This window comes from Dermacentor silvarum, chromosome 2 (genome assembly GCF_013339745.2).
Source record: "Dermacentor silvarum isolate Dsil-2018 chromosome 2, BIME_Dsil_1.4, whole genome shotgun sequence".
Classification (NCBI taxonomy): Eukaryota; Metazoa; Arthropoda; class Arachnida; order Ixodida; family Ixodidae; genus Dermacentor; species Dermacentor silvarum.
The window spans coordinates 155,047,997-155,065,909 of NC_051155.1; the positions used below are offsets into that span (position 1 = coordinate 155,047,997).

The 17,913-nt window shown below is 52.5% G+C and overlaps 1 protein-coding gene across 4 annotated transcripts in view; it reads left to right on the plus strand.

The window, feature by feature from the left end:
* Positions 1–17,913, plus strand: part of LOC119441942 (serine/threonine-protein kinase 17A) — a 211,240-nt gene that overhangs the window by 91,049 nt on the left and 102,278 nt on the right. The window contains exon 3 of one of the 4 annotated variants that reach the window (XM_049661760.1): positions 14,228–14,327. The exons of the other annotated variants lie outside the window; for them this stretch is intronic. The gene's annotated coding sequence lies outside the window, so the exon portion shown is untranslated. The remainder of the gene's footprint in view (positions 1–14,227; positions 14,328–17,913) is intronic. 4 annotated transcript variants of the gene reach the window in all.

Here is a 17,913-nt window from a genome sequence, read left to right on the forward strand (position 1 = left end):
GCGAAGCGTGTCTGTACACTCGCTGTGTGTATGTATATATACGCGTATAATGCATCCTCTCTAAATGCCCCCGAGCAATTGCGTTTATTCCCAGGTATGCGTTCGCAATACCATGCGCTGACAGTGCGCACTTTGACGCGTGACTTCAATCGCCGAGCTTCCGAGACGTCAAGAACGCGGCAACCGGGTTCGTGACCGGCTTCTCTTCGTTTTACATCAGGCGCCCACATCGCGCGGCTCCGCTGTCTTGTCCGAGCAGCTGCTACGCGGCATATATGTGTACACCGGTATAGGCTATGCATGTGGGCCACGTATATACAGACTCCTCATTGGTGATCACGACGAAAATGCCTTTTATTTATTTTTTTCTCTTCCCCGCCAGCTCGCCTATATAGCCCGTTAGCTTCGCACAGCCCGCGCGGTACGTATAACTGACCTTCTTTTCTGGAACTTTGTCAATTTCAGAAGCTGACGCGTTTGACGCTTCGCGTCACGTAGTATATGCGTACACGTATAACGCTCGTGTCGTTGGGAGCGCGTGTATGGAAAGAAAACGGAAGCCGGAAGTAACCGGAAGCGGCTTCAGCGATGGCGGTGGTGATCGGACAAGCGGCTCGATCACCTGTATATGTTGCGGGCGAGGCATATTACCGGTCACATTAGACACGGTTATTTCTGGCTGTGGCGCGCGCGCGCGCGCTTTATACGCACCGGAAGAACGCGGCTTCCGGAAGCTGTATAGCCGCGTGGAAAAGCCAAATGTCGTACACTCGCCGACGTCAAACGCGTGCCTTCGCCGTGACGCTCGTAGCACGACTAGGGAGGTTTCGTGGTTCTCTGTCGAAGTGCACTTCTTTTTTTTTTTTTTTTTTTTTTTTTCTTTCCTGTATAGTGTGCTACGCTGACATCTAGGGAGAGAGGGGAATATAGAACCGCTTTCCGCTTTGCTCCGCCTATCATGTGACCCCTTTGTTTCTCGGCCCTCGAAAAAAACTACACGGTAACGAATTCTCTTTGCGTCATGCATTGCTCCGAATCCGACTTCTATATTCAGCCGCGTGGCGTTTCGTTCTGCCGGTAGTCGTGACTTTGTTGTCTATAGAGAAGTTCGGTATAGCGGTTAGAAACGGGCGGACGAGAGGAGAGGAAGTTGCGGACACTGACGCCTTTCTTCGCCGTTTGCGCTGTGTGTTTTTCCTCGTTCAAAAAAAAAAAAAAAAAAAAAAAAGAAAAAAAAAAACCTGACGTTTTTAAGGCAACGTGCTGCGACAGTGCTTTGAACGACCTTTGTGGTGTATAGCGTTTGTACTCATTTTATTTTGCACGCTGTTACTGGCATACAACGAAAAGGAGCAGCGCGGCTTCGGTCGGAAGAACGGCATTTTGCTCCTAACCGTTGCATTGACCACGATGCTCAGCGGTGTAGGAACAGTTTCCGCTTACTTTAGGAGCTTGCGCGCCCGTACATTCGGCTCGAAGTGTTGGAAGACATTAATTGGTTGAGAACGTTCTTCTCGTTCTGTGGATTCTGCGCTGACATCGTTTGTTTATTAAATAAGTATAGGCGAGTGGCCATGTAGACTTGTCACGTTCGCGTTTAAAGGGAACAGCTGGGTATCTATGAAAAACGTGCTTGCATTTTTCGATTTCTTTCTGGTACATGGGCTGACATATAGCTTATCTATGGTATCTACTTATCTAGTAAGAGACCATAGGCCGCGTCACTTCGTAGTAATCAGTGCTTGAGTACTAATTAGCGGTCCGTTAGAAGTGTGACACGTTCTGTATACGCATATACGTCTATACGTAACGTGCTCCGCATACGGTCCTCTGTGGCCTTGGCACGCATATATCTGTGTATCATTCTAGACAATTAAAGCCCCTTCATTAGCTCGTGCGAGAGGTGTCTGCATCATTAGCATATATATTCGTGCCGCCTCGTGCACACGGGTCGTGCAGCCATGCTCCGCGTATTGTATGTTGCATGTGTGTATATATATACACACGCCGAGGCGTGAACGCACGGCGTGTGTCGCGTGCGGAGCGGCTGACCCCTGACCCCGCGCGGCTTCTATTTCCTCGCCGACCTGGCCGCCGATGGCGTCTTCGCGCGCCGCGTGAGGTCATGCTGATCTCGACCCGCGCTGCCAAGGTTAATAGCGCTCCGGAACTTCACCTGGTCGTGTCTGGCCGCGCGCCACTGCAGTTTTCGCCTCTTCCGCATGCTCGGACTGGCCGTCCCGACATGTACGTACGCGTGTTCCGGCAGAGCTCTGGTTGCACACACACACACACACACACACACACACACACATATATATTATATATATATATATATATATATATATATATTATATATATATATATATATAATATATATATATATATATATATATAACGTGCAGTGTACGCGAGCGTATACGGCGCATGCGTGTTTTCGACCTGTTCGCCGCTTGACCGAGTGACGGGAAAAACCGCATCCTGCCGTACGTACGTCGCCTCGGAAGTGAGATGTGAGCTGGCTTGAAAAGGTATCCTGTCCGTAAGTCTTGCTCTAGTGAATAAATGAATGTATATATACGTTACGAGTTACAACCTTAACACGAGTAAACGATGGACCGATGCTGAACAAGGCGCCACTAAAACGCACAAAATCAGGGCTGCCACTGCACGCCAAACACCATGCCGTTCTGTAACGTGACATCCCGCACCCTCTCTCTCTCTCTCTCTCTCATATATATATATATATATATATATATATATATATATATATATATATATATATAAAGAGAGAGAGAGAGAGAGACCTTATCATTAGACTCTCTTGGGCACATCTCTACTTTTACGATGTAACTATCACTTTATATCCACGCGACAGACTCAATGTTATACCATCAACTGGTCATCTTTCTTCTTCACCGATAAAGTATAGCAGTCGCATTTGTATACCGGCGAGAAGGCAATCTTACACTTGCTCCGACCGCGTATAGCGGCAGCTGCCACGAATTTCGAATAAATATAACCCGCTCGGTTGCGTATAAACTTCGTAACATTTGCGACGACAGACTTTAATGGATCGTTTAGGAAGGCAGGGGGTCGGGTCTGGCTGAACAGAGTCGTTTCCCTGCGCTCGCCACGCTTAGCTTGCGCACCTCCGCGTCGCAGCGATTTATCTGTGGCCGCGCGCGGACGGCCAACTCGAGCAGCGCGGCGGGCGGTGTTTTACAAAGCTCCACGCGCGGTTGAATTCATTTCGGCCGACTTGGCCGTTCGCTCGCTGCTGGCGCGGGGAGTTGTGTAGCGGGGGTGTGCGCGCGTATTCTAAAGTGTATACACACGCACACACGGCGCTCTATACACCGGGCAGCTCACGCTGGGCCACCTCTGAACCGCCGCCATTTCTCAAGCGTGTTTCGAGCCGAGGTCAGGGTGTCGGTCGCCTCCCTCCTTTTTAGCGCGCTGCGTCTCGTGCGGGGTGGCGCCGAAACGAGTCTTGTTTTCGGCAGCGCCTTCTCTTGCGCCTCCGGCCCGTTGGATCCGGTATCTGCGGACGAGGCATGTGTGCTGCGGATTGAGCGGGACCGCCACCACCTTCGGGAAGGGCGTTGGCGCTGTCGTCCTATAGTCGCTGCATAGAATGGGGTGGAGGCGGAAGGCAGGCTGGCGCGGCTCTTCGCACGCGCCGGCCGCCTCGCTCATATTGTTCTTATCCGCTCTGTTGAACAACGTGCCCCGCCAGGAAGGCTTACATAGCGGCACCGCGGGTGCATGCGCGGCAGCCAGGAGACGACAGGCGGCCACGCACCTGGCCGCGCTATATACCGCATTTTCCTCCTTTTGACACGCAGGCGTCGTGCTTCGAGTGCGCGGGGCGATCAGTGTCACTGTCGAGCGTGGTCCGTCGACGGCATTTAATTCGTTGTGTCTCGAGAGCGCGTCCGGTGAGCGCGATAAAGTGCGCTTCGTAAGACGCGGTACTGCACAGTCTATATTCGGAGAGAGAGAGGCCCTGACTTAAAAGGGGTCCCGGATGCGTCATAAATCTTAACGGCTCTGCGCGGCGCCGAGGCCTCGGTTCTGCTTTTGGGAACCATGCATGCACCGAGGGCGAGGCTGGTGTGGCGGCGTCTATCGACCGAGGTCGCCGCGGCCGTTCCATGCCGTGCGGGGCTGCTAATACTGCGTGCGGCAGGAACGCGCACGCTCCTCCTCCGGCGTGTGGGAACCCTCAGCTTTTTACGGCGTTATATATACGATTCTTCCTCGTTTTGACCGTGGCGGCGCATCGCCTGGCACAGTGGAAAACGTCTTTCTTATCTGTTTCGGCGTGCCTTATTTTTCGTGGCCCCTCCTCTTTTGTTTTCCCTTCGGGTTTCGTCCTTCTATATTTTGCAAGCGGCGCCGGCCTTATACCGCATGAACTTGACCCGTATTCGTTTTGCGCCGTTATAGCACATATATGGTGCTGCAATGATTCTAACGCGTTGACACGTGTGCATGAAGCATCTGTAACATGCTTAAATAGTAATATAATACTTCTCGAAGTGCACGCGCATGCCACAACCGCAGTATTGGTATTACCGCAGTATAGGGGTATATACCACTTTATCTGCGGCTGCTGTGTTAGCCAAGCTTTGTGCATTACGCGCCGTTTTTTTCACGGAGCTCAAGGTATACACTCCGCGCATGACGCAATTCGTGTCAAGGCTATCTTCTAAGTGCACTTGAATCTTCCCGACTGTGTACATTTATGGCGAAGGCGGCGATCCCGGGTAGTCTGTGGGTGCACGCTGGTGTTCTCGAAGTGACCTTCTGCTTAAACGGGTTAGAGCACAGCGCAAGAAGACCTCGGAACTGAATCGGAGGGTGTCCATATTCAGGATATGCACCTTGAAATCGCTGCAGAGCACGCATGGTTGAACCGGGTGTGTTGTCTCTCCGGTGTTTGCGTGGCCGCGTTTTCCAATGGGTCCCTCGCGTCTGCGCACTCCTTGTCTTCGTGGGTTTTGAAGGCTGCGCATGACCCACAATACGTGCCGCGCATATAATATACATGCTCGTCCCGTTTGTGACCTAGGACCGCGCGGCCGCCTCCCTCTTTGCCCGCTGCTGCGTATAAACGCCTGTATATACCTGTCTTACTTCGCGTCGCAAGACGCGCGCACCGGCCTGCGCCGTGCGTTGTGTAGCAGCTCGCAAACTGCCGCAATTTCGTGCAAAACTGCGGAGCTTCGTAGATTATTGCGCATGCGCCGCTTCTTCGCTCGCGTTTATGACCGTTTATGCGCGTCCTACACGCGGTGCGGCGCGGCCGTTTGAGCGCGGTCTGATAATCCTTATACTGCGGCGCCGGTTCCCTGCTCGCGTCGTAAACGTACGGTTGTGTAACAGAAATCGTCCTCGTACTACCGCTCTTGTGTTCCATTGCATCTTACCGCAGCGCCCCCTCGGGAACGTAAACACGGACGACCCGTCGTTCGTTCGGCCGCGGACGATTTGGTACCGTGACCCTTCCACGACGCGTTGGCTGCCCGCGGTCGCCTATTTACACACGAGGGAACGGTTTCGCTCGAGTTGCCCTCCGCTCTTCGTCGTACGTTCCGCCTATTCTTCTTGCGCTGTACGACTGAACTCTCTAGCGAGGAAGTGGGTGGAGGCCGTGACGCCAGCTATCAGTCTTCGAAGCTTCACTCCTATATAGTGTTCCCGCGTGTGTATGTATAGGTAAGTACGTGTATGTGCGACGACAAGAAACACGTTTCGCAGGAAGACCTGTATTCGCCACGTTATATACAGCGCGCGAGTATTGAATCGGACGTGTTGTGCGCGGCATGCGCTTCCACTTCCTGCAGCGCGGGCGCATCATCGGTCCCGACAACAGTGTGAAAGAACGGGTTGCGCCGGATGAAATTACTGAGTGCCACCGCCGAGCTGCTTCGACCTCCGGTGGGACCCCGTCATCACCCGCGCTGTGAGGCACGGTGTTCTTTATTATTTTTTTTCCCCTGGCTCGCGTATACGAAACTGCAATTCTATTTGACCGCGCCGTGTTTCGCAATTGCGCGCACCGCCGTATACCTGCGCTGACATTCGTATATACTACGCACCTGACGAGGGTGTTCCGTTGTGTCGTGCATGCGCGATTGTTCGCAAGTGCGTCCGCCCGCTGTGTGCAGCGGTGGGAGAGGGCCGGACGCGCCTGGCAACCGCCAATTTATGCACTGGTGGCGGTGGCACCGTTTCTTCTCAGCCGTGCCTTGCGTTGTTGCAGTTCGCTTGCGTTGGGAGGCCAGTGATAGGGGCCGCTCGCGCGGGCTCCTCCGTCCGGCGAAACCGCCCTTTGGCGCTCCTCGCCTTGCTGCCCCCTTAAACATGCAAATGCGCACTCTCGTTGTACAATGGCCGGCGCTTGTTTTCCCAGCGTTTATTGCGCAACGCGCGGTGTAAAGACCGCTTATGTGTTTGAGCGCCCTCTTTCGTTATTCTCCCTCTCTTTATTGAACTGTTGAGGTGCGTGGGAGCATCGGTGTGGGATCGACCGAGATTTGACTATAAGCTGACCACCGCAGGAACCCGTCTGTTCGGTCAGGTTCAGCTTTTTATGCTTTCGAACGTTCTTTCAGCAAACGCTTTGGTCGCGAAGGTCGCATACAGCTGTGCTATGTACGAGCGCTTCTCGAGTATAATGTGCACGCTGATACATGCTTGGTTACGTATAGTTAAATGTTTACGGTCGGCTTCGATGACAAAGCATGGCAATGGCAAAGCGATATCAGCATCCCATGACCGCGGCCGTGTCGACGTGGTTTGGAAATTGTGGGCTCCACACACCTGCTGCCTCTATTTAAGAACTTGCTATATAGTTACGAACACATATATGCTGATTCGACCTGGCGCTCGGGATTCTTCACTGGTGATCCGCACGTATATATATATATGAGAGCCTCTGGTTTCGGGCTATATGTTGTTATAGTGTGTGAGCACCTGTCCGCACAAACTATAACCTTGCTGACCTCTATGGCAAGCACAAATCACTGGATATGAGAGAGTAAGGGAAAGTACATTTCCTTATGGTTAAAATTTTTGTCGCTGTACCTGTCCTCGTGTCAAATGTGCGCTCACAATGGTCAATTGGATACATGACTGTAGAACTCGATATAGTGAACATGGGAAGACATCACTGCTGAGCGGACTCGGCTACTTGCAATAGCAGCAACTCAGTTACATTTTATGTCACAGGTTCGGCTGCAACTATCGCCAATTATGGACGTCTACCGACAAACTGGACGATAGGGCTCGGTGACCCTTGAGACTGCTGCTCGTCTGGCAGCGTTATATTATTCAAATGTCAGAATAAATTGCGGGTTTACACGTACGCATTTTTCGCGTGTCTTGACTATATACATTGTCATCAGTGGTTGAAGGGAGAGGTGTGCTCGCTGGCACTTTATAGAGTTGCGGAAGATGTCCGGCTAAGCTACGCGGAAGAGCAGTGTGCCGTCCTCTTCACTGTGTGCGCACGCCATGCGAAGGTCGAACTCTCTGGACGAAACGGCGCGGCGGAGTTGACTCAGCGGCGCATGTCGCGGGCCACGCGCGGGGACGCGATAAGCGGAGCGTAGAGATGAGAGAACAGGACACATTGAAACCTTCCCTCTTGGACCTCTCTTCTTGGAAGCATCGCTGGGAAGGAGACCGTCTGTGACGCAGCGCTTCCGCGCTTGCTACCAAGGAGACTGCGTGACGCTCGGGTCCGATGCATGGCCCCTCATTGAAATTGGCGAGGGCGTTCTGGCGGAACGCCCTGGCTTCGCTGAAGAGCGCCACTTTGCAGCGCTGTTGAGACACCAATGGCGTATTTGGCACTGCAGTACGTGTGCGCGTCGGATTATATTATATAGCTGCGCGTTGTTTTTTCTCCGGAGTGCATTTCTTCACTTGGACGGCGTCGTTTTTTCCGCCTCAAGTGCGGCTTTGAATGCTCGACCTTGCGAGGGAGTTGCGTAAGCTGGCTTATCGCGGCCGTGAGACCCGCAGACCCCCCTTCATTTTCTTTCCTTTCTTAGATTTCAAGGTGATGGTATGCGCGCAGCCGTAAACATCGTCTGCGTGTATGAAGTGGAGGGCTATCGGCTCTTGAAAGCGAACTCTATACAAATCCATCTTCCTATATGAGCACCTATACAGTACATAGCAGCAAACAGTGTGGAGTCTCAAGACAGCAATGTTTGCTCACGGCGTCTCCGTTGTGGCAAGCCTTTGAATACACGATGCCTCCCTGCGCCCGTCTCCCTTCCTAGCTCCATGTTTCGCCGACTTGAGGCCCGCCCATCGTTACTCTCTATTACGGTTATTACCTGGCGGTTGAAGGAAAGCCATTTGACCTTTTGTTTACCCCTTTTCTCTTCTTCTTCTTTTTTTTTTTTTTTATCGCGCAGCTGTACACGGGAGAGCGAAAGGATTGAAAGGTATGCGCATTAGGTATAATCGCTCGGAGCGTTCGCCCGCGCCGTCTTCATCTCGTCTTTGCGCCCGCCCCCATCAGAGCATTCCGCGTGCGTCTTGTTCCTCTTGGACGGCCTCCAGCGAGCACCTGCTGCCCTCGACGTCGGCGCAGCTGCGTCCATCGGTTGTGTGCATGCGTGCCCCGGCGACGCCAGATCTTTTCGGTATTGCACCGTCCTCGTTCTCCGCCGCTCCGTGCGAGCAACGTATGTACCACATCGTCGCCGGCGCGATCATTAGGGTGGCTCCGCTGCCACCCGTCGTCTCGCGTGGTGTGCCTGCTGGCGCCAACGTCGGGGCGGAATGCACGCCCACCGCTATTCACGCACGTGCCGGAAGGAAGGAAGGGAGCCGAGGCGAGAGACTATACGTAGCGTGAGCAAGCACGCGATGCATACTTTAGTTTCGCCGCGTCTTCTGCGGGTTCCGCTGTATTCGCTTGATGAAGGTCATCTCGGCATTCACGGGGCACGTGGTTTCGAACTGCGCTCGCCTGTTGAAGAGCGAATCTGTTAGGAGTTTGGTGGGGCCGAGTTAAGTTAGTAAGTATTCGCCGTTTATCGATCGCCATACCACGAGTGACGCGTGACACGCCTTCGATGTCGAGAACGCTCGTTTTTAGTTGAGGTTTTTGAACAGCGTTGCCTCTTCACTGCCTTTTGTGTTCAGTCGACGAATGCCTTTCGCTAATTGGCATTGTGGGTGATGCTAACTTGCGTGGTCCTTTGTCCTGGAGCTGACGACAGCTGAGGGCCCTTGGAACGCCCGCAAATCCTACTTGATGGTTACAATATGAGAGAGCTTGCAAAGAAAATAGACTGAAGGAAAGAAAAAAGATAGGGTAAACAAAGCAAATACCAGGGACCACTCATTCCACTCGACCGCATTAAGCATATATAGTACTAAGCGCGTCGTATTTTGCATGATCCAATGGGGTTGGCGGTCAGCTAACCGAATTCACATCGCTGGCAATGACGCCCCAGTTTTTGTTGCTGCTTCTTTCACGTTCTTCCACACTGTTTGCCTTGGCCGGTCTCCTCCTCTTTATTTAGGCTCAAGAACGCTCGCCTGTGCTGTGACCTCGTCCTCATACTGCGCGCCTTCAATGCCGCACGTCGCAGTACAGAAGCTGTAGGAGCAGTAACCAAATATTTTTGTCCGCTTCCAACTGCCCTCTCTTTTTCTCTCTTCCGGCTGGCTCGAAAACGCCCATTCCGCCTCCCCACCCCACTCGCGGCAGGAACACGCTCAAAACAAAACGCGCCACCGCTTTCGACTGCCGCGCGCCGCGGTCGTGTTTTTCTTGGACGGCGGCGCGCCCGCCGGGACGGTGTGTGTGTGTGGATCAACTTTCTCTCCCTTTTCCGCTTGTGGGATGATGCGTTGCGTACTGGTGCACACACGCGCGCGCGACGAGCGAAAGTGAGTTTTCTGTGGCTGCTGCACAGCTCTGGGCGCGCGGACATCGGCGTCCTTGAACGGCGGCGCACGAACTCTGCATGTTAGGCGGTGTGGCCAAGCTAGCCAAGCAACGGCTCCTCGCACGGCCTTGCTCGAGCCGCAAGGCCAGCCAAGGTTGGCCATAAATGGTCGCCCCGCGTGCGGGCTCGCCCTGCTCTCTCTCGCTCACTCGTTCTCTCCCGGCGTTCTCGTCGTAGTTGCCGCTGCAGGCTGTTTCTCTCCTTCTTGCCTGCCCTCCGTGGTCGAGCCGCGCGACGACGGTGACGCCGGCGCGCGACGTTGCTGTTGCCGACCGCGCGCGCCGCGCCAGCGGCATGCGCGACGCGCGCTTTTCGTCTCACGTTGCGTTTCCGTGTGCCCACGATGCGAGATGCCGTAGCGTGGCGAGATGGACAACGTGGCTGATGATTTAGGTGGCGTGGTGCCTTTGGAGACCGCCTGCATTGTGCAAGGCGTCGTCCTGGCTGTAACATCAGCGATGCCGCGCTTGGTTCCTTCTATTCTTGCATATATTAGTTATTCAAGTTGGGACTCTCAGCCCTTGATAACTACTGCGTGATGAAGTTGCACGACGCCTATGCGAATTGATGTGTTAAAAAAAAAAAAAAGCTTCGGCAGTGCCTGCAGCTGCCGCTTGCTGCATAAAGTATGAGCAACATGCAACCAAAGTCTATTTAACGAGACCGTGTTGAATGCGATGCACTCCATTCAAATCGCGTCCTGCTAGCCTATAACCACGGTTTCCACTGACACCGCCAGGCCGGGTTGTGGGAAATGTACCTGCGTTATGTTGCCTGCTGCGTAGATTCTTTTTCTTCCACATTTGCCTTCTGCAAGCCGCGACTGTGCGGCCAGCTCGTCGATCATAGCCTACTTTGAGAGCGGAATGTAGGAGTGATACTTGACTACGTATGCGATGCAAATCGAAATAACTCGATCCGCGCTCACGTGTCCAATCGTTCTTACGCGTGCATATTGAAAATTCCGCGACGTGCTAGTTGGTGCCCGCCATCCTCTGGATTAGCATGTGGCATTCGCGTGACTTAGCAGGCGTCGTCGGGCGTGAAATGCGCCGGGGCCTCGATCGGTCAGCGGGACATCCTGACGAGCGGCGCCCAAGCAATTTGCATGTACACGCGTGAACAGGCTCAGCTCGCCGACTCCTTGGCGTCATGCACAGACCTGCTCGCGCGCAAAGCTTCTAGTGTGTTGGGGTCCTGGATATGTTACGATCCACGCATTATTTCTGTGGACGTTCACATGCTGGTTATATTGGAGGTTACGGAATACGAGAAAAAATAAAGCGTGAAGGGAGAGCTAGGGGAGGGAGGTGGCTGTTCTGCTTTGGTATTTTTCGATGTTAATTTTTTTATTTCAGTTTTAGGGAAGAAACTGAGAATGTCGAGAAACGTGCAATGTCAACCATCCTTTGATAGCCTCGTCGTCCCGTAGAGTTGGACAGTGTCTGCGCATGATACAGGCGGATGGAGGGCAGTCGGTTGCGCATTCTATACAACACACTGACGTTGCCTTGGTATTTCCCGAAATCGTTTTTGAACACAAATACTATTTGTGGGGCTTTCATATCTGTGCTCCAGCTTTTGTGGTACCGTACAGCTGCGCGCCTCCTTAATGGCAACGACGTGCCCCGTAAACTAAATGAAGTTCGTGCCATTTAACGTAGCCTAATGCTAGCTAGGCCATATAAACTGCAGTGTTCCTCATCGAACAGGACCCTTTCGCCGGCAGACAAATGTTTTGACGGGATTCTAGCTACAGCACCTGTGATTCTTGAGCACGTGCGTTCACGTGAGGAGCCAGGTTCGATTATTCTGTTGGCATATACCGCTCACCTATTTATTCTGCTGGCTATATATTCTGGCCCTATAAAGACGTTATAGATTAAGGGGAAAAAAAAGCACAAGTTCGGCAGGGTCGCCTCGGTTTTTTCTTTTCTTTTTTACATTTCTATCTTTTTTGTCCCGTGTTGCGTGAGCTTGCGTTATACTAGCATGAAATATGCGCCTATAACGTTTTGAATCTCGATTCTACACCTTTTTCCATTCAGCGCGTTCACGTAAAGCCCACGCGTCGTTCAAGCCGTATACACAGCCACGTGTCAGTGGTCCACAAACGGCGAATGCGTCTTTTCGAGTGCTGCAGCTGCATCGCAGGTTCTTTTGTCGCTGGGGCATAAAGAGAAGAGGTCGTTCAAAGGCACCTGTCAGAGAGAGAGGCAGCTCCTGACGAGTCCTTTCATCCGCTATGCAAGCGTCTCGCGGGAACGAAAGGATGTCGTCTTGATTGTCAGCGCGCGCAGCACGGATTGCGTCGCGCGGGCATCTGCAGCGCGTCGTCGTCTCCATTCCGGCGCGTCGATTCATATTCATCGCGCGCGCTTCGCTTCATCGCGTGATTCATGTAGCGGCGCGCGCGCTTGCTTGCCTCGTATACATACCTGGAACGGCGCGAGGTGTCGTCAGAGCGGCTGCAACGACAGCGTGCATTGCAGTCGCCCGCGGGCCGTGCCCGCAATTACGGCACACGTTGCTCGAGCACCGTCCCAGCCGTTGTTCGGACGTCACGGGTGAAGCGCCCCCTGAGTGACGTCCGCCTGACGCCTCCGTGACGTCGCATTGATTAGCGTTGCACAGTGCGCGCAACGCGGTGTCGTCACGCTCGGCTCTTGTTCGTCCCGTAGTACATTCATCGACGTCGTGCCGTACGCCGCATCGTTTATAATGCTGGTGGGTCAGCATAGTGGCGCAACCTTCTAATGACGACGGGAATTCTCGATTAACGAGGTCGTGCAATATAGGTCTGCACCCGTTGCATGTAACTTATGTGCGCTGCGCGAGTTGATATACCCGTAATACGAAATATGGCTTTGCTGTATAGCATAACACACTTGTGCAGCAGTGTAGCCGCGCCTTGGTGATCGCTAGCGCTGCTCTTCGCTGCGGACGTCTTGCGGTGTAGCCGGCTGCGCAGACCAAGAAGTCCGGAGGCCGGGCGTGAACTGCACTCGCTCCATACTACAAGTTTCTGTAACAGCCACTTGTCTGCCGAGAAAGAGCCAAGGCTTTGTAAATCGAGGGATGTGTTCAGCATGGCGCTGAGTTGAACGAGTTCTTTGTGAATGTGCGCAGTGCATGAAAGTATAAACAACGGAGAGATGACACGCGTGTTCTTGTGTTTTGTCTGTCATCCATCTGTCCTGTTTTTCGCTGGTTGTTTAGATTCACACTCTCTCACCCGCAAAGCTTGACGGCCGTTCGAAAAAAAAAATATTGAAAGAGGTTGCGTGCACTTAAATGCCAACTGGACTTGAGCAAGCAATCTTGACAGGTGCCTTTTGTGCTGTCTGTGAGCGTCGATGAAAAGGTGGTGTCCATGCAAAATCGGTGGTCGCTGTTGGTCCTTCCAAATCTTTGTTTTGTTGTATGTTCGTTCTTTTGCGCATAGGACACAACGCCTTTCAGACGGCGCGTCTTCGTATATGCCGCTGCCGAGGTCGCAGATTTCCCACGGTGCCTGCCGTGCAATTTTGTTTCCTCAAACAAAGCAAATAGCAGACAGGAGAGTTCGTGCCCCTAACCACGGCTCTGAAGTACGTGCACTCTATCCTCTAGCGGCTGTACTTGCACTATCTCGACAGGTTCCGATTTGTTTGTGCGTTCTTTTCGTCTCTACTTCCGCGCTAACTGCAGTCACGCTTGCTCGAGCATGTCACTGTACGCAACAGGTTGCTTCGAGGAGCTAGACAATATAAGAAAAAAAAAAAAAAAAAAAAAACCTTGCTGGACGTTTGGAAACAGGAATCGGCGTCAAGCTTGACGCCGCGGGAACCATGCACGTGTGGTCATTTGTTTGTTCGAGATGTTAGATTAAAGGGATTCTTGCGCGGACATAAGTGCTCGAACCTGTTTTGCACTATTATCCGGTAATGCTATAGTGCAGTGATTTTGAGGTCGTTGTTCACTTCGCCTTATATATAGCAGTTCTCGCCCGCAGCAAATAACAATAATAATCCGAATAAACTAAACTGCAGGACACTGGACTCTTTCAGAGCCTTCCATTTATTTCCCCTCACCGGGTCACCCGAACCCGCACATTTTCTAACCCCCATCACTCATATTAAACATGATGTGACTTATATCGGTGACATTTTGCTTGCATAGGCAAAGTGATAGCATTGCTGACACATTTTTTAAACGTTGCTGTCTGGCTAACTGTGACGTTCTTTCTGTCTCCCTTGCAGGTAAGACACAACATGGATTGCCCTCTTACTTCACGGGGCTCTCGGCGTGTGAGCAGCATGAAAAAGGCATGATTGTTCGGCTCTGGTGACGTCAGCCCTGGTATGCGTAGTAATATTTTCAGCCACTCCAGACGTTTAGTAATGGAGAGGGAAAAAAAAAATGAGGTGAACTGTCTTTTAGTCGGAAAGTTCAGCTAGCCAGCTGAGGCTCATGACATGTCGATTGCGGAATCCTGACACTACAGCTCCAGTTTCTACTACAACATATCCGTCGCCAGAATGTACCGCAATATATGTAACATTGATGTTTCACGTGCCTTTTCCATCAAAAGAATTCCTCGCGCATGGTGGCAATTACTGCGTGGAATGTGTGACGTTTCGTGTGCACGTTGGGGAATATATATCGAAACAGCGATGATTGTCACGGTTCCTAGATAATTGACGTGATGTTGGCAGTGGCTGGCTTTAATAAGTAATAATAAAGATTTTGTAAATAAATAAACTCATTGAATAGTATTCGCTAGCTCTCGATCGGTTGCTATTGCACAAATCGCAACGTCGTCGCTGAAGCACGTACGCATATGTAGATGCAAAAGAAAACGAGAAGAAAATGCAAAATATTGCATCAAAAAGGCTAAAAAATATATATACTCGATGTATTGTCAAGCATAATTGGTTGTGCCTTGAACGCAAGCCAGGTGTTCCCGATGGTATTGCGTGGTGCTGTGGATTTGTCTCGAAGTAACATAAGTTCGCACTGCACGAGGCGTTCGAGGTGTCAGTAAGTGACATTTTTTTTTTTTTTACCCTACGCATCTATAGTAACGCTTCGGTAGTACAGTGTATACTGCATACAAAGATTTTACGTGCGATAAAATAGAACAGCACGAGTGTGCATGCTCATATTATGGCGCATATGCGCACTCCTTTCCGCGTATACGCGAGGCTTTTACGTGCGCCATATAATCTCTACAAATTGCGCGGTGTTGTGCAGGCGTCACGTGATGTGTATATACTATATACTTGGCGGAAGAGGGCGGCTTTCGGACTCGGGTGCCTGTATAGGTTCCTGTGTGTACTATAGGATCTACAGGCTTAATGGTCTCGTTGTCCCAAGGTATCTTAAATGATGGTGGCAGCTTCGCCGAGATCAAAAGTGGCCCGCGTCCCGCCTCCGCGACTGTATGCCGCTTTGCAATTAGCTCGCTCGAGATATACCACAGAGGCTGTATAATTATATATCTCATATGCACGTTGTATAGGGCGCTCTCTGTACGCATGCAGCGTGGCATTCGTGGGGCATGCTGCGTGTATACGTACTTTCCCGGCCGAGATCGCTTGCGGACTGTTGCAGTCCATACGCGAACGTGGCTATCGTGTAGAGATATTTCTCGGAGGCAGCTAAGCGGGCTGCTGCATGCGTGCGTGCCATTGATTTCGCTCGAAGAACGGAAGCGTGCAGTAGCTGGTACTTAGCGCCTTATCGCACCTCGGGAGGCTGCCGCGCGGTCGCCGTTGGCTCGCAGCCACATCTCGCCGCTGTATGTATACTATACTCACTGCTTCGCCGCTTGCCCCGCAAGCGTCGAAAGGCTTGCACAGCCGCCCAACTCGTCCGAGCCGCGCGCGCTGGTCTGTAATTATATATGCTGACCTCGGCTGGTGAGGAGTTGCGTGTATATATCGTTCACGGGGCTCGAGCGGGCATCGGTATGGAAGGCTGTGTGTAGCCGACGTATATATATTTGCTTTTGCTGACGCCAAATAAGAGGTGCGGACGCCAGAACGCGGACTCTACAGATATCGCACGCGGGTGTCGCGCGTTAACGAGCCTTTCACGAGTCATGTCGATTCAAAGCTTTGGCGACCTGGCCCGAGGGAACGTTTATTCTGTTAATTGATATAGTGTATAAGTTCCTCGTTAATATGCGCGGCCGGAAGACGGGATCGAATGCCCCGATCGAGCTTCCCGTATATAAGGGTTATGGAATCGTAAGCGTTACCCAAATTGTAAATTGGCTTTATGAAAATTGTAATACATAGTGGCATAGCTGTGCGCTTTTGTCCGCAGGCTTTGAGTGTGTACAAGTTGATATGAGAAGGCAATGTAAAAGCTGCTGAGTAAGCAGGTTGACTTGCTCCCGTATTGACTATAACTTGGACTCGGACTAAAATCTGGACGCGCTTTTTTTTTTTTTTTCGCCGCATGGCTTAGCTACAGCCCATGCAATGAGGATAATTACTCCGCGAGTTTTGTGACGTGAGCATTCGTTGTCGCTCCGCTCATTTGTGTGCAAAGGCAGGCTATAGTCTCCTGGTTCACTGCGCTGTAGCGAGGAGAGAGAGCTAGGCCAGACGATGCAGGCGGTTGTTATACCGCGCCGGTCTTCAACGCAAGAATAATTGCGCGGTTGAACGTGCTCGGCGTCTGCAGGCCACTGTACTGAACAATTAAAAGAAATGCTCGCGTATATACGAAGACGAATACGCTTGGGCGCGCGGGCTTATACATTCACGCACGCGAGCCAAAATGGACTGTTACGAAGGACACGCGTTCGCGGAATGCTTAATCGCTTGCCTCCTCCTCCTGCCAGGTGTGCATTGTTCAGTGCACGGAGACCACACGTAATGTATTTTAGAAGCCCTCGTTCGCGGTAATACGCGGCGTTGGAGCGGATGCAGCAGCGCGCGCGTACTTGGTAGGGGGAGGAAAAAAAAAGCGAGTGGGGCGTGGATGCCTTTTGTTCCCCGCGCGTCCTTCTGACTCTGAACGCTCGTGATGCCGCGAGTGCATATATTTCTTCTCTCGCCGAGCGCGAGCCCTCCTCGGTGTCAGCGCATATAGCCTTGAGGGCGACGATGACGAACGCGTTCCGGGGCGGAACTGCATGGGCCCCGGCCGGCGCTCGTTTCGCCGTCCGGCCAGCAGCAGAGCGCCGCTTCTCGCTCTAGATGCAGAGCCAGGGTCGATCCGAGTAATGGCCGTTCTAATTGGTGCGCGCCCCTCGCCTACATACGGACGACTGGCTCAATGAAATCGCGCTTGAAGCGCGCGTCGCGCGCGCGCCAGCGCTTGTAAGTGTGTAATTGCTTCGTTGGCTGTTATACTTTCTTCAAGAGAGAGAGAGAGACGGTGAACGCGCGGTGTCCGTTGCGCGAATGCGAGTTGCTCCCGCCTCATCTGGCGTTTCTTGTTGTCTCGTGGAGTGTTAAGCGAAAGCAACAAGCAAAATAGCGTGCCAGGGAGCGTGAAGGTCCCCTCTTTGGCAGTGTCGGGGCGAGCGCATACGTAGCCGGGGGTCTTCTTGGTCTTATACTTGTGGTGGCGGTGGTGGTGATATCGCTTGGCGAGAGGCATCAGTCGCCACTTCCATCTCTTCCGGTCTCTCCTCCTCCTCCTCCTGGTTGTCCTCGCTCGCCGTCGCGGAACAGGAAATCCGGAGCAGTGGCGTAGGCGAGCCAACGCGATACATCGCTGCGTATCTCGCTCGCCTGACCGGGAGAGTGGCGCCGGGTTGTGTGTCTGTGCGTGCGTGTGTGTGCGCGTGCACGCCTGTATAGGGGTCGTGCGCCGCGTCGCAGCTGCTTGCTGCTCCCTAACCCACTTGTTTATGCCGAGATGATGATGATGGGAGTGCCCCCACCGCGAATTCTTCCTTCCGACTTTTATGGGCGGAGGAAGCGAG